The following is a 13,428-nucleotide window of genomic DNA, read 5'->3' on the forward strand; positions in this document are numbered from 1 at the left end:
GGCGTGGGTTCAAATCCCACCCCATGACAGCCAAGTGTTTGCTCTTACGCGTCACGGATTGGGATTCCAGCGGGGGTCTGTGTGAGGAGCGGCAAAGTTGCTCTGTTCTGCGCAAGTGCAGACTTGCAGATGTTGACAAGTGCCTCAATTTTATGCTTAACGCTTACCATGATGTCTAGTATCACCACGAAGCGCCAAAGCATACTGCCACATGAGAGTCAGGATGGCCGAGCGGTCTAAGGCGCTGCGTTCAGGTCGCAGTCTCCTCTGGAGGCGTGGGTTCGAATCCCACTTCTGACAGGCTAGCTTTTCCTTAAATATTAAGCAAGGCCATTTTTCTCAGGGCTCCCGAAGTCAACTTTGAAAGCAGTTTGAGGAACAAGAAACGCTCCATCAGAAAGGGGAAAAAAACACCACGCCAATCCCTTTTCTTCCTGCTTCATAGGCCACTGGTCTGGTTAAACCACGGGGTGTGAGTTTCATTCTCACTGGTGCCTAACTTCTAGGCTGATGCTCAAAAGGAACATTGGAACCCCGTTAGCCAGTAGAACATAATATGCTTGTTCTCGGGGAGAGAAGCTAATTAACCTTGCAGATAAGATTCCTTTGAATGGTCAATTGATGTTGCTGCAAGCTTTGGAAACCACTCAGGTTTCTTTTTCAGGGTTCTGATAGGATATATCTGAAGAAACATTTATACACATACTAGGCTGATGTCAAAATCCTGCTTCTAAACCAGCAACTTGAAGAAAGGTAGAAAAAGTCCTTCAAGCTTTCCTCCGTTCAACCTTTGAATGCGAAATACTCAATCAGATCGTGGAAGATCACCACCAGTAAGTGACAAACTGATCCAGTCTTTATACTTCATCCCAAGAATTGGACTCTTAATGTCACCATTTTTTCTTTGCGCTTTGCATTTTTTTTTCACACCTGCGTATTTAGGATAGCTGCATGATCTTTCCTGGAGGCGTGGGTTCAAATCCCACCCCATGACAGCCAAGTGTTTGCTCTTACGCGTCACGGATTGGGATTCCAGCGGGGGTCTGTGTGAGGAGCGGCAAAGTTGCTCTGTTCTGCGCAAGTGCAGACTTGCAGATGTTGACAAGTGCCTCAATTTTATGCTTAACGCTTACCATGATGTCTAGTATCACCACGAAGCGCCAAAGCATACTGCCACATGAGAGTCAGGATGAGAGTCAGAAAGGCGCTGCGTTCAGGTCGCAGTCTCCTCTGGAGGCGTGGGTTCGAATCCCACTTCTGACAGGCTAGCTTTTCCTTAAATATTAAGCAAGGCCATTTTTCTCAGGGCTCGAAGTCCCCCCGAAGTCAACTTTGAAAGCAGTTTGAGGAACAAGAAACCCTCCATCAGAAAGGAGGCTAGCTTTTCCTTAAATATTAAGCAAGGCCATTTTTCTCAGGGCTCCCGAAGTCAACTTTGAAAGCAGTTTGAGGAACAAGAAACGCTCCATCAGAAAGGGGAAAAAACACCACGCCAATCCCTTTTCTTCCTGCTTCATAGGCCACTGGTCTGGTTAAACCACGGGGTGTGAGTTTCATTCTCACTGGTGCCTAACTTCTAGGCTGATGCTCAAAAGGAACATTGGAACCCCGTTAGCCAGTAGAACATAATATGCTTGTTCTCGGGGAGAGAAGCTAATTAACCTTGCAGATAAGATTCCTTTGAATGGTCAATTGATGTTGCTGCAAGCTTTGGAAACCACTCAGGTTTCTTTTTCAGGGTTCTGATAGGATATATCTGAAGAAACATTTATACACATACTAGGCTGATGTCAAAATCCTGCTTCTAAACCAGCAACTTGAAGAAAGGTAGAAAAAGTCCTTCAAGCTTTCCTCCGTTCAACCTTTGAATGCGAAATACTCAATCAGATCGTGGAAGATCACCACCAGTAAGTGACAAACTGATCCAGTCTTTATACTTCATCCCAAGAATTGGACTCTTAATGTCACCATTTTTTCTTTGCGCTTTGCATTTTTTTTTCACACCTGCGTATTTAGGATAGCTGCATGATCTTTCCTGGAGGCGTGGGTTCAAATCCCACCCCATGACAGCCAAGTGTTTGCTCTTACGCGTCACGGATTGGGATTCCAGCGGGGGTCTGTGTGAGGAGCGGCAAAGTTGCTCTGTTCTGCGCAAGTGCAGACTTGCAGATGTTGACAAGTGCCTCAATTTTATGCTTAACGCTTACCATGATGTCTAGTATCACCACGAAGCGCCAAAGCATACTGCCACATGAGAGTCAGGATGAGAGTCAGAAAGGCGCTGCGTTCAGGTCGCAGTCTCCTCTGGAGGCGTGGGTTCGAATCCCACTTCTGACAGGCTAGCTTTTCCTTAAATATTAAGCAAGGCCATTTTTCTCAGGGCTCGAAGTCCCCCCGAAGTCAACTTTGAAAGCAGTTTGAGGAACAAGAAACCCTCCATCAGAAAGGAGGCTAGCTTTTCCTTAAATATTAAGCAAGGCCATTTTTCTCAGGGCTCCCGAAGTCAACTTTGAAAGCAGTTTGAGGAACAAGAAACGCTCCATCAGAAAGGGGAAAAAAACACCACGCCAATCCCTTTTCTTCCTGCTTCATAGGCCACTGGTCTGGTTAAACCACGGGGTGTGAGTTTCATTCTCGGTGCCTAACTTCTAGGCTGATGCTCAAAAGGAACATTGGAACCCCGTTAGCCAGTAGAACATAATATGCTTGTTCTCGGGGAGAGAAGCTAATTAACCTTGCAGATAAGATTCCTTTGAATGGTCAATTGATGTTGCTGCAAGCTTTGGAAACCACTCAGGTTTCTTTTTCAGGGTTCTGATAGGATATATCTGAAGAAACATTTATACACATACTAGGCTGATGTCAAAATCCTGCTTCTAAACCAGCAACTTGAAGAAAGGTAGAAAAAGTCCTTCAAGCTTTCCTCCGTTCAACCTTTGAATGCGAAATACTCAATCAGATCGTGGAAGATCACCACCAGTAAGTGACAAACTGATCCAGTCTTTATACTTCATCCCAAGAATTGGACTCTTAATGTCACCATTTTTTCTTTGCGCTTTGCATTTTTTTTTCACACCTGCGTATTTAGGATAGCTGCATGATCTTTCCTGGAGGCGTGGGTTCAAATCCCACCCCATGACAGCCAAGTGTTTGCTCTTACGCGTCACGGATTGGGATTCCAGCGGGGGTCTGTGTGAGGAGCGGCAAAGTTGCTCTGTTCTGCGCAAGTGCAGACTTGCAGATGTTGACAAGTGCCTCAATTTTATGCTTAACGCTTACCATGATGTCTAGTATCACCACGAAGCGCCAAAGCATACTGCCACATGAGAGTCAGGATGGCCGAGCGGTCTAAGGCGCTGCGTTCAGGTCGCAGTCTCCTCTGGAGGCGTGGGTTCGAATCCCACTTCTGACAGGCTAGCTTTTCCTTAAATATTAAGCAAGGCCATTTTTCTCAGGGCTCGAAGTCCCCCCGAAGTCAACTTTGAAAGCAGTTTGAGGAACAAGAAACCCTCCATCAGAAAGGAGGCTAGCTTTTCCTTAAATATTAAGCAAGGCCATTTTTCTCAGGGCTCCCGAAGTCAACTTTGAAAGCAGTTTGAGGAACAAGAAACGCTCCATCAGAAAGGGGAAAAAAACACCACGCCAATCCCTTTTCTTCCTGCTTCATAGGCCACTGGTCTGGTTAAACCACGGGGTGTGAGTTTCATTCTCACTGGTGCCTAACTTCTAGGCTGATGCTCAAAAGGAACATTGGAACCCCGTTAGCCAGTAGAACATAATATGCTTGTTCTCGGGGAGAGAAGCTAATTAACCTTGCAGATAAGATTCCTTTGAATGGTCAATTGATGTTGCTGCAAGCTTTGGAAACCACTCAGGTTTCTTTTTCAGGGTTCTGATAGGATATATCTGAAGAAACATTTATACACATACTAGGCTGATGTCAAAATCCTGCTTCTAAACCAGCAACTTGAAGAAAGGTAGAAAAAGTCCTTCAAGCTTTCCTCCGTGTTTGCTCTTACGCATCATGGATTGGGATTCCAGCGGGGGTCTGTTTGAGGAGCGGCAAAGTTGCTCTGTTCTGCGCAAGTGCAGACTTGCAGATGTTGACAAGTGCCTCAATTTTATGCTTAACGCTTACCATGATGTCTAGTATCACCACGAAGCGCCAAAGCATACTGCCACATGAGAGTCAGGATGGCCGAGCGGTCTAAGGCGCTGCGTTCAGGTCGCAGTCTCCACTGGAGGCGTGGGTTCGAATCCCACTTCTGACAGGCTAGCTTTTCCTTAAATATTAAGCAAGGCCATTTTTCTCAGGGCTCGAAGTCCCCCCGAAGTCAACTTTGAAAGCAGTTTGAGGAACAAGAAACCCTCCATCAGAAAGGAGGCTAGCTTTTCCTTAAATATTAAGCAAGGCCATTTTTCTCAGGGCTCCCGAAGTCAACTTTGAAAGCAGTTTGAGGAACAAGAAACGCTCCATCAGAAAGGGGAAAAAAACACCACGCCAATCCCTTTTCTTCCTGCTTCATAGGCCACTGGTCTGGTTAAACCACGGGGTGTGAGTTTCATTCTCACTGGTGCCTAACTTCTAGGCTGATGCTCAAAAGGAACATTGGAACCCCGTTAGCCAGTAGAACACAATATGCTTGTTCTCGGGGAGAGAAGCTAATTAACCTTGCAGATAAGATTCCTTTGAATGGTCAATTGATGTTGCTGCAAGCTTTGGAAACCACTCAGGTTTCTTTTTCAGGGTTCTGATAGGATATATCTGAAGAAACATTTATACACATACTAGGCTGATGACAAAATCCTGCTTCTAAACCAGCAACTTTAAGAAAGGTAGAAAAAGTCCTTCAAGCTTTCCTCCGTTCAACCTTTGAATGCGAAATACTCAATCAGATCGTGGAAGATCACCACCAGTAAGTGACAAACTGATCCAGTCTTTATACTTCATCCCAAGAATTGGACTCTTAATGTCACCATTTTTTCTTTGCGCTTTGCATTTTTTTTTCACACCTGCGTATTTAGGATAGCTGCATGATCTTTCCTGGAGGCGTGGGTTCAAATCCCACCCCATGACAGCCAAGTGTTTGCTCTTACGCGTCACGGATTGGGATTCCAGCGGGGGTCTGTGTGAGGAGCGGCAAAGTTGCTCTGTTCTGCGCAAGTGCAGACTTGCAGATGTTGACAAGTGCCTCAATTTTATGCTTAACGCTTACCATGATGTCTAGTATCACCACGAAGCGCCAAAGCATACTGCCACATGAGAGTCAGGATGGCCGAGCGGTCTAAGGCGCTGCGTTCAGGTCGCAGTCTCCTCTGGAGGCGTGGGTTCGAATCCCACTTCTGACAGGCTAGCTTTTCCTTAAATATTAAGCAAGGTTCTCATTTTTCTCAGGGCTCGAAGTCCCCCCGAAGTCAACTTTGAAAGCAGTTTGAGGAACAAGAAACCCTCCATCAGAAAGGAGGCTAGCTTTTCCTTAAATATTAAGCAAGGCCATTTTTCTCAGGGCTCCCGAAGTCAACTTTGAAAGCAGTTTGAGGAACAAGAAACGCTCCATCAGAAAGGGGAAAAAAACACCACGCCAATCCCTTTTCTTCCTGCTTCATAGGCCACTGGTCTGGTTAAACCACGGGGTGTGAGTTTCATTCTCACTGGTGCCTAACTTCTAGGCTGATGCTCAAAAGGAACATTGGAACCCCGTTAGCCAGTAGAACATAATATGCTTGTTCTCGGGGAGAGAAGCTAATTAACCTTGCAGATAAGATTCCTTTGAATGGTCAATTGATGTTGCTGCAAGCTTTGGAAACCACTCAGGTTTCTTTTTCAGGGTTCTGATATCTGAAGAAACATTTATACACATACTAGGCTGATGTCAAAATCCTGCTTCTAAACCAGCAACTTGAAGAAAGGTAGAAAAAGTCCTTCAAGCTTTCCTCCGTTCAACCTTTGAATGCGAAATACTCAATCAGATCGTGGAAGATCACCACCAGTAAGTGACAAACTGATCCAGTCTTTATACTTCATCCCAAGAATTGGACTCTTAATGTCACCATTTTTTCTTTGCGCTTTGCATTTTTTTTTCACACCTGCGTATTTAGGATAGCTGCATGATCTTTCCTGGAGGCGTGGGTTCAAATCCCACCCCATGACAGCCAAGTGTTTGCTCTTACGCGTCACGGATTGGGATTCCAGCGGGGGTCTGTGTGAGGAGCGGCAAAGTTGCTCTGTTCTGCGCAAGTGCAGACTTGCAGATGTTGACAAGTGCCTCAATTTTATGCTTAACGCTTACCATGATGTCTAGTATCACCACGAAGCGCCAAAGCATACGGCCACATGAGAGTCAGGATGGCCGAGCGGTCTAAGGCGCTGCGTTCAGGTCGCAGTCTCCTCTGGAGGCGTGGGTTCGAATCCCACTTCTGACAGGCTAGCTTTTCCTTAAATATTAAGCAAGGCCATTTTTCTCAGGGCTCCCGAAGTCAACTTTGAAAGCAGTTTGAGGAACAAGAAACGCTCCATCAGAAAGGGGAAAAAAACACCACGCCAATCCCTTTTCTTCCTGCTTCATAGGCCACTGGTCTGGTTAAACCACGGGGTGTGAGTTTCATTCTCACTGGTGCCTAACTTCTAGGCTGATGCTCAAAAGGAACATTGGAACCCCGTTAGCCAGTAGAACATAATATGCTTGTTCTCGGGGAGAGAAGCTAATTAACCTTGCAGATAAGATTCCTTTGAATGGTCAATTGATGTTGCTGCAAGCTTTGGAAACCACTCAGGTTTCTTTTTCAGGGTTCTGATAGGATATATCTGAAGAAACATTTATACACATACTAGGCTGATGTCAAAATCCTGCTTCTAAACCAGCAACTTGAAGAAAGGTAGAAAAAGTCCTTCAAGCTTTCCTCCGTTCAACCTTTGAATGCGAAATACTCAATCAGATCGTGGAAGATCACCACCAGTAAGTGACAAACTGATCCAGTCTTTATACTTCATCCCAAGAATTGGACTCTTAATGTCACCATTTTTTCTTTGCGCTTTGCATTTTTTTTTCACACCTGCGTATTTAGGATAGCTGCATGATCTTTCCTGGAGGCGTGGGTTCAAATCCCACCCCATGACAGCCAAGTGTTTGCTCTTACGCGTCACGGATTGGGATTCCAGCGGGGGTCTGTGTGAGGAGCGGCAAAGTTGCTCTGTTCTGCGCAAGTGCAGACTTGCAGATGTTGACAAGTGCCTCAATTTTATGCTTAACGCTTACCATGATGTCTAGTATCACCACGAAGCGCCAAAGCATACTGCCACATGAGAGTCAGGATGGCCGAGCGGTCTAAGGCGCTGCGTTCAGGTCGCAGTCTCCTCTGGAGGCGTGGGTTCGAATCCCACTTCTGACAGGCTAGCTTTTCCTTAAATATTAAGCAAGGCCATTTTTCTCAGGGCTCGAAGTCCCCCCGAAGTCAACTTTGAAAGCAGTTTGAGGAACAAGAAACCCTCCATCAGAAAGGAGGCTAGCTTTTCCTTAAATATTAAGCAAGGCCATTTTTCTCAGGGCTCCCGAAGTCAACTTTGAAAGCAGTTTGAGGAACAAGAAACGCTCCATCAGAAAGGGGAAAAAAACACCACGCCAATCCCTTTTCTTCCTGCTTCATAGGCCACTGGTCTGGTTAAACCACGGGGTGTGAGTTTCATTCTCGGTGCCTAACTTCTAGGCTGATGCTCAAAAGGAACATTGGAACCCCGTTAGCCAGTAGAACATAATATGCTTGTTCTCGGGGAGAGAAGCTAATTAACCTTGCAGATAAGATTCCTTTGAATGGTCAATTGATGTTGCTGCAAGCTTTGGAAACCACTCAGGTTTCTTTTTCAGGGTTCTGATAGGATATATCTGAAGAAACATTTATACACATACTAGGCTGATGTCAAAATCCTGCTTCTAAACCAGCAACTTGAAGAAAGGTAGAAAAAGTCCTTCAAGCTTTCCTCCGTTCAACCTTTGAATGCGAAATACTCAATCAGATCGTGGAAGATCACCACCAGTAAGTGACAAACTGATCCAGTCTTTATACTTCATCCCAAGAATTGGACTCTTAATGTCACCATTTTTTCTTTGCGCTTTGCATTTTTTTTTCACACCTGCGTATTTAGGATAGCTGCATGATCTTTCCTGGAGGCGTGGGTTCAAATCCCACCCCATGACAGCCAAGTGTTTGCTCTTACGCGTCACGGATTGGGATTCCAGCGGGGGTCTGTGTGAGGAGCGGCAAAGTTGCTCTGTTCTGCGCAAGTGCAGACTTGCAGATGTTGACAAGTGCCTCAATTTTATGCTTAACGCTTACCATGATGTCTAGTATCACCACGAAGCGCCAAAGCATACTGCCACATGAGAGTCAGGATGGCCGAGCGGTCTAAGGCGCTGCGTTCAGGTCGCAGTCTCCTCTGGAGGCGTGGGTTCGAATCCCACTTCTGACAGGCTAGCTTTTCCTTAAATATTAAGCAAGGCCATTTTTCTCAGGGCTCGAAGTCCCCCCGAAGTCAACTTTGAAAGCAGTTTGAGGAACAAGAAACCCTCCATCAGAAAGGAGGCTAGCTTTTCCTTCAATATTAAGCAAGGCCATTTTTCTCAGGGCTCCCGAAGTCAACTTTGAAAGCAGTTTGAGGAACAAGAAACGCTCCATCAGAAAGGGGAAAAAAACACCACGCCAATCCCTTTTCTTCCTGCTTCATAGGCCACTGGTCTGGTTAAACCACGGGGTGTGAGTTTCATTCTCACTGGTGCCTAACTTCTAGGCTGATGCTCAAAAGGAACATTGGAACCCCGTTAGCCAGTAGAACATAATATGCTTGTTCTCGGGGAGAGAAGCTAATTAACCTTGCAGATAAGATTCCTTTGAATGGTCAATTGATGTTGCTGCAAGCTTTGGAAACCACTCAGGTTTCTTTTTCAGGGTTCTGATAGGATATATCTGAAGAAACATTTATACACATACTAGGCTGATGTCAAAATCCTGCTTCTAAACCAGCAACTTGAAGAAAGGTAGAAAAAGTCCTTCAAGCTTTCCTCCGTGTTTGCTCTTACGCATCATGGATTGGGATTCCAGCGGGGGTCTGTTTGAGGAGCGGCAAAGTTGCTCTGTTCTGCGCAAGTGCAGACTTGCAGATGTTGACAAGTGCCTCAATTTTATGCTTAACGCTTACCATGATGTCTAGTATCACCACGAAGCGCCAAAGCATACTGCCACATGAGAGTCAGGATGGCCGAGCGGTCTAAGGCGCTGCGTTCAGGTCGCAGTCTCCACTGGAGGCGTGGGTTCGAACCCCACTTCTGACAGGCTAGCTTTTCCTTAAATATTAAGCAAGGCCATTTTTCTCAGGGCTCGAAGTCCCCCCGAAGTCAACTTTGAAAGCAGTTTGAGGAACAAGAAACCCTCCATCAGAAAGGAGGCTAGCTTTTCCTTAAATATTAAGCAAGGCCATTTTTCTCAGGGCTCCCGAAGTCAACTTTGAAAGCAGTTTGAGGAACAAGAAACGCTCCATCAGAAAGGGGAAAAAAACACCACGCCAATCCCTTTTCTTCCTGCTTCATAGGCCACTGGTCTGGTTAAACCACGGGGTGTGAGTTTCATTCTCACTGGTGCCTAACTTCTAGGCTGATGCTCAAAAGGAACATTGGAACCCCGTTAGCCAGTAGAACACAATATGCTTGTTCTCGGGGAGAGAAGCTAATTAACCTTGCAGATAAGATTCCTTTGAATGGTCAATTGATGTTGCTGCAAGCTTTGGAAACCACTCAGGTTTCTTTTTCAGGGTTCTGATAGGATATATCTGAAGAAACATTTATACACATACTAGGCTGATGACAAAATCCTGCTTCTAAACCAGCAACTTGAAGAAAGGTAGAAAAAGTCCTTCAAGCTTTCCTCCGTTCAACCTTTGAATGCGAAATACTCAATCAGATCGTGGAAGATCACCACCAGTAAGTGACAAACTGATCCAGTCTTTATACTTCATCCCAAGAATTGGACTCTTAATGTCACCATTTTTTCTTTGCGCTTTGCATTTTTTTTTCACACCTGCGTATTTAGGATAGCTGCATGATCTTTCCTGGAGGCGTGGGTTCAAATCCCACCCCATGACAGCCAAGTGTTTGCTCTTACGCGTCACGGATTGGGATTCCAGCGGGGGTCTGTGTGAGGAGCGGCAAAGTTGCTCTGTTCTGCGCAAGTGCAGACTTGCAGATGTTGACAAGTGCCTCAATTTTATGCTTAACGCTTACCATGATGTCTAGTATCACCACGAAGCGCCAAAGCATACTGCCACATGAGAGTCAGGATGGCCGAGCGGTCTAAGGCGCTGCGTTCAGGTCGCAGTCTCCTCTGGAGGCGTGGGTTCGAATCCCACTTCTGACAGGCTAGCTTTTCCTTAAATATTAAGCAAGGTTCTCATTTTTCTCAGGGCTCGAAGTCCCCCCGAAGTCAACTTTGAAAGCAGTTTGAGGAACAAGAAACCCTCCATCAGAAAGGAGGCTAGCTTTTCCTTAAATATTAAGCAAGGCCATTTTTCTCAGGGCTCCCGAAGTCAACTTTGAAAGCAGTTTGAGGAACAAGAAACGCTCCATCAGAAAGGGGAAAAAAACACCACGCCAATCCCTTTTCTTCCTGCTTCATAGGCCACTGGTCTGGTTAAACCACGGGGTGTGAGTTTCATTCTCACTGGTGCCTAACTTCTAGGCTGATGCTCAAAAGGAACATTGGAACCCCGTTAGCCAGTAGAACATAATATGCTTGTTCTCGGGGAGAGAAGCTAATTAACCTTGCAGATAAGATTCCTTTGAATGGTCAATTGATGTTGCTGCAAGCTTTGGAAACCACTCAGGTTTCTTTTTCAGGGTTCTGATATCTGAAGAAACATTTATACACATACTAGGCTGATGTCAAAATCCTGCTTCTAAACCAGCAACTTGAAGAAAGGTAGAAAAAGTCCTTCAAGCTTTCCTCCGTGTTTGCTCTTACGCATCATGGATTGGGATTCCAGCGGGGGTCTGTTTGAGGAGCGGCAAAGTTGCTCTGTTCTGCGCAAGTGCAGACTTGCAGATGTTGACAAGTGCCTCAATTTTATGCTTAACGCTTACCATGATGTCTAGTATCACCACGAAGCGCCAAAGCATACTGCCACATGAGAGTCAGGATGGCCGAGCGGTCTAAGGCGCTGCGTTCAGGTCGCAGTCTCCTCTGGAGGCGTGGGTTCGAATCCCACTTCTGACAGGCTAGCTTTTCCTTAAATATTAAGCAAGGCCATTTTTCTCAGGGCTCGAAGTCCCCCCGAAGTCAACTTTGAAAGCAGTTTGAGGAACAAGAAACCCTCCATCAGAAAGGAGGCTAGCTTTTCCTTAAATATTAAGCAAGGCCATTTTTCTCAGGGCTCCCGAAGTCAACTTTGAAAGCAGTTTGAGGAACAAGAAACGCTCCATCAGAAAGGGGAAAAAAACACCACGCCAATCCCTTTTCTTCCTGCTTCATAGGCCACTGGTCTGGTTAAACCACGGGGTGTGAGTTTCATTCTCACTGGTGCCTAACTTCTAGGCTGATGCTCAAAAGGAACATTGGAACCCCGTTAGCCAGTAGAACATAATATGCTTGTTCTCGGGGAGAGAAGCTAATTAACCTTGCAGATAAGATTCCTTTGAATGGTCAATTGATGTTGCTGCAAGCTTTGGAAACCACTCAGGTTTCTTTTTCAGGGTTCTGATAGGATATATCTGAAGAAACATTTATACACATACTAGGCTGATGTCAAAATCCTGCTTCTAAACCAGCAACTTGAAGAAAGGTAGAAAAAGTCCTTCAAGCTTTCCTCCGTTCAACCTTTGAATGCGAAATACTCAATCAGATCGTGGAAGATCACCACCAGTAAGTGACAAACTGATCCAGTCTTTATACTTCATCCCAAGAATTGGACTCTTAATGTCACCATTTTTTCTTTGCGCTTTGCATTTTTTTTTCACACCTGCGTATTTAGGATAGCTGCATGATCTTTCCTGGAGGCGTGGGTTCAAATCCCACCCCATGACAGCCAAGTGTTTGCTCTTACGCGTCACGGATTGGGATTCCAGCGGGGGTCTGTGTGAGGAGCGGCAAAGTTGCTCTGTTCTGCGCAAGTGCAGACTTGCAGATGTTGACAAGTGCCTCAATTTTATGCTTAACGCTTACCATGATGTCTAGTATCACCACGAAGCGCCAAAGCATACTGCCACATGAGAGTCAGGATGAGAGTCAGAAAGGCGCTGCGTTCAGGTCGCAGTCTCCTCTGGAGGCGTGGGTTCGAATCCCACTTCTGACAGGCTAGCTTTTCCTTAAAAATTAAGCAAGGCCATTTTTCTCAGGGCTCGAAGTCCCCCCGAAGTCAACTTTGAAAGCAGTTTGAGGAACAAGAAACCCTCCATCAGAAAGGAGGCTAGCTTTTCCTTAAATATTAAGCAAGGCCATTTTTCTCAGGGCTCCCGAAGTCAACTTTGAAAGCAGTTTGAGGAACAAGAAACGCTCCATCAGAAAGGGGAAAAAAACACCACGCCAAGCCCTTTTCTTCCTGCTTCATAGGCCACTGGTCTGGTTAAACCACGGGGTGTGAGTTTCATTCTCACTGGTGCCTAACTTCTAGGCTGATGCTCAAAAGGAACATTGGAACCCCGTTAGCCAGTAGAACATAATATGCTTGTTCTCGGGGAGAGAAGCTAATTAACCTTGCAGATAAGATTCCTTTGAAGGGTCAATTGATGTTGCTGCAAGCTTTGGAAACCACTCAGGTTTCTTTTTCAGGGTTCTGATAGGATATATCTGAAGAAACATTTATACACATACTAGGCTGATGTCAAAATCCTGCTTCTAAACCAGCAACTTGAAGAAAGGTAGAAAAAGTCCTTCAAGCTTTCCTCCGTGTTTGCTCTTACGCATCATGGATTGGGATTCCAGCGGGGGTCTGTTTGAGGAGCGGCAAAGTTGCTCTGTTCTGCGCAAGTGCAGACTTGCAGATGTTGACAAGTGCCTCAATTTTATGCTTAACGCTTACCATGATGTCTAGTATCACCACGAAGCGCCAAAGCATACTGCCACATGAGAGTCAGGATGGCCGAGCGGTCTAAGGCGCTGCGTTCAGGTCGCAGTCTCCTCTGGAGGCGTGGGTTCGAATCCCACTTCTGACAGGCTAGCTTTTCCTTAAAAATTAAGCAAGGCCATTTTTCTCAGGGCTCGAAGTCCCCCCGAAGTCAACTTTGAAAGCAGTTTGAGGAACAAGAAACCCTCCATCAGAAAGGAGGCTAGCTTTTCCTTAAATATTAAGCAAGGCCATTTTTCTCAGGGCTCCCGAAGTCAACTTTGAAAGCAGTTTGAGGAACAAGAAACGCTCCATCAGAAAGGGGAAAAAAAACACCACGCCAAGCC

The 13,428-nt window shown here is 45.7% G+C and overlaps 11 non-coding genes across 11 annotated transcripts; all 11 read left to right on the plus strand.

Annotated features, from left to right (window-relative positions):
• The first annotated feature begins 217 nt into the window (after positions 1–217).
• Positions 218–300, plus strand: TRNAL-CAG (transfer RNA leucine (anticodon CAG)). Its single transcript has one exon. It is a non-coding gene; the product is annotated as a tRNA-Leu (tRNA).
• Positions 301–3,329: 3,029 nt separating this feature from the next.
• TRNAL-CAG (transfer RNA leucine (anticodon CAG)) lies at positions 3,330–3,412 on the plus strand. Its single transcript has one exon. It is a non-coding gene; the product is annotated as a tRNA-Leu (tRNA).
• Positions 3,413–4,188: 776 nt separating this feature from the next.
• On the plus strand, positions 4,189–4,271 carry TRNAL-CAG (transfer RNA leucine (anticodon CAG)). Its single transcript has one exon. It is a non-coding gene; the product is annotated as a tRNA-Leu (tRNA).
• Positions 4,272–5,266: 995 nt separating this feature from the next.
• On the plus strand, positions 5,267–5,349 carry TRNAL-CAG (transfer RNA leucine (anticodon CAG)). Its single transcript has one exon. It is a non-coding gene; the product is annotated as a tRNA-Leu (tRNA).
• Positions 5,350–6,340: 991 nt separating this feature from the next.
• TRNAL-CAG (transfer RNA leucine (anticodon CAG)) lies at positions 6,341–6,423 on the plus strand. The gene has a single exon. It is a non-coding gene; the product is annotated as a tRNA-Leu (tRNA).
• Positions 6,424–7,306: 883 nt separating this feature from the next.
• Positions 7,307–7,389, plus strand: TRNAL-CAG (transfer RNA leucine (anticodon CAG)). The gene has a single exon. It is a non-coding gene; the product is annotated as a tRNA-Leu (tRNA).
• A 992-nt stretch (positions 7,390–8,381) lies between these two features.
• TRNAL-CAG (transfer RNA leucine (anticodon CAG)) lies at positions 8,382–8,464 on the plus strand. The gene has a single exon. It is a non-coding gene; the product is annotated as a tRNA-Leu (tRNA).
• Positions 8,465–9,240: 776 nt separating this feature from the next.
• Positions 9,241–9,323, plus strand: TRNAL-CAG (transfer RNA leucine (anticodon CAG)). The gene has a single exon. It is a non-coding gene; the product is annotated as a tRNA-Leu (tRNA).
• A 995-nt stretch (positions 9,324–10,318) lies between these two features.
• On the plus strand, positions 10,319–10,401 carry TRNAL-CAG (transfer RNA leucine (anticodon CAG)). Its single transcript has one exon. It is a non-coding gene; the product is annotated as a tRNA-Leu (tRNA).
• Positions 10,402–11,173: 772 nt separating this feature from the next.
• TRNAL-CAG (transfer RNA leucine (anticodon CAG)) lies at positions 11,174–11,256 on the plus strand. The gene has a single exon. It is a non-coding gene; the product is annotated as a tRNA-Leu (tRNA).
• Positions 11,257–13,107: 1,851 nt separating this feature from the next.
• On the plus strand, positions 13,108–13,190 carry TRNAL-CAG (transfer RNA leucine (anticodon CAG)). The gene has a single exon. It is a non-coding gene; the product is annotated as a tRNA-Leu (tRNA).
• Positions 13,191–13,428: the final 238 nt, after the last annotated feature.

Source organism: Eleutherodactylus coqui, chromosome 7 (genome assembly GCF_035609145.1).
Source record: "Eleutherodactylus coqui strain aEleCoq1 chromosome 7, aEleCoq1.hap1, whole genome shotgun sequence".
In the NCBI taxonomy this organism is placed as follows: domain Eukaryota; kingdom Metazoa; phylum Chordata; class Amphibia; order Anura; family Eleutherodactylidae; genus Eleutherodactylus; species Eleutherodactylus coqui.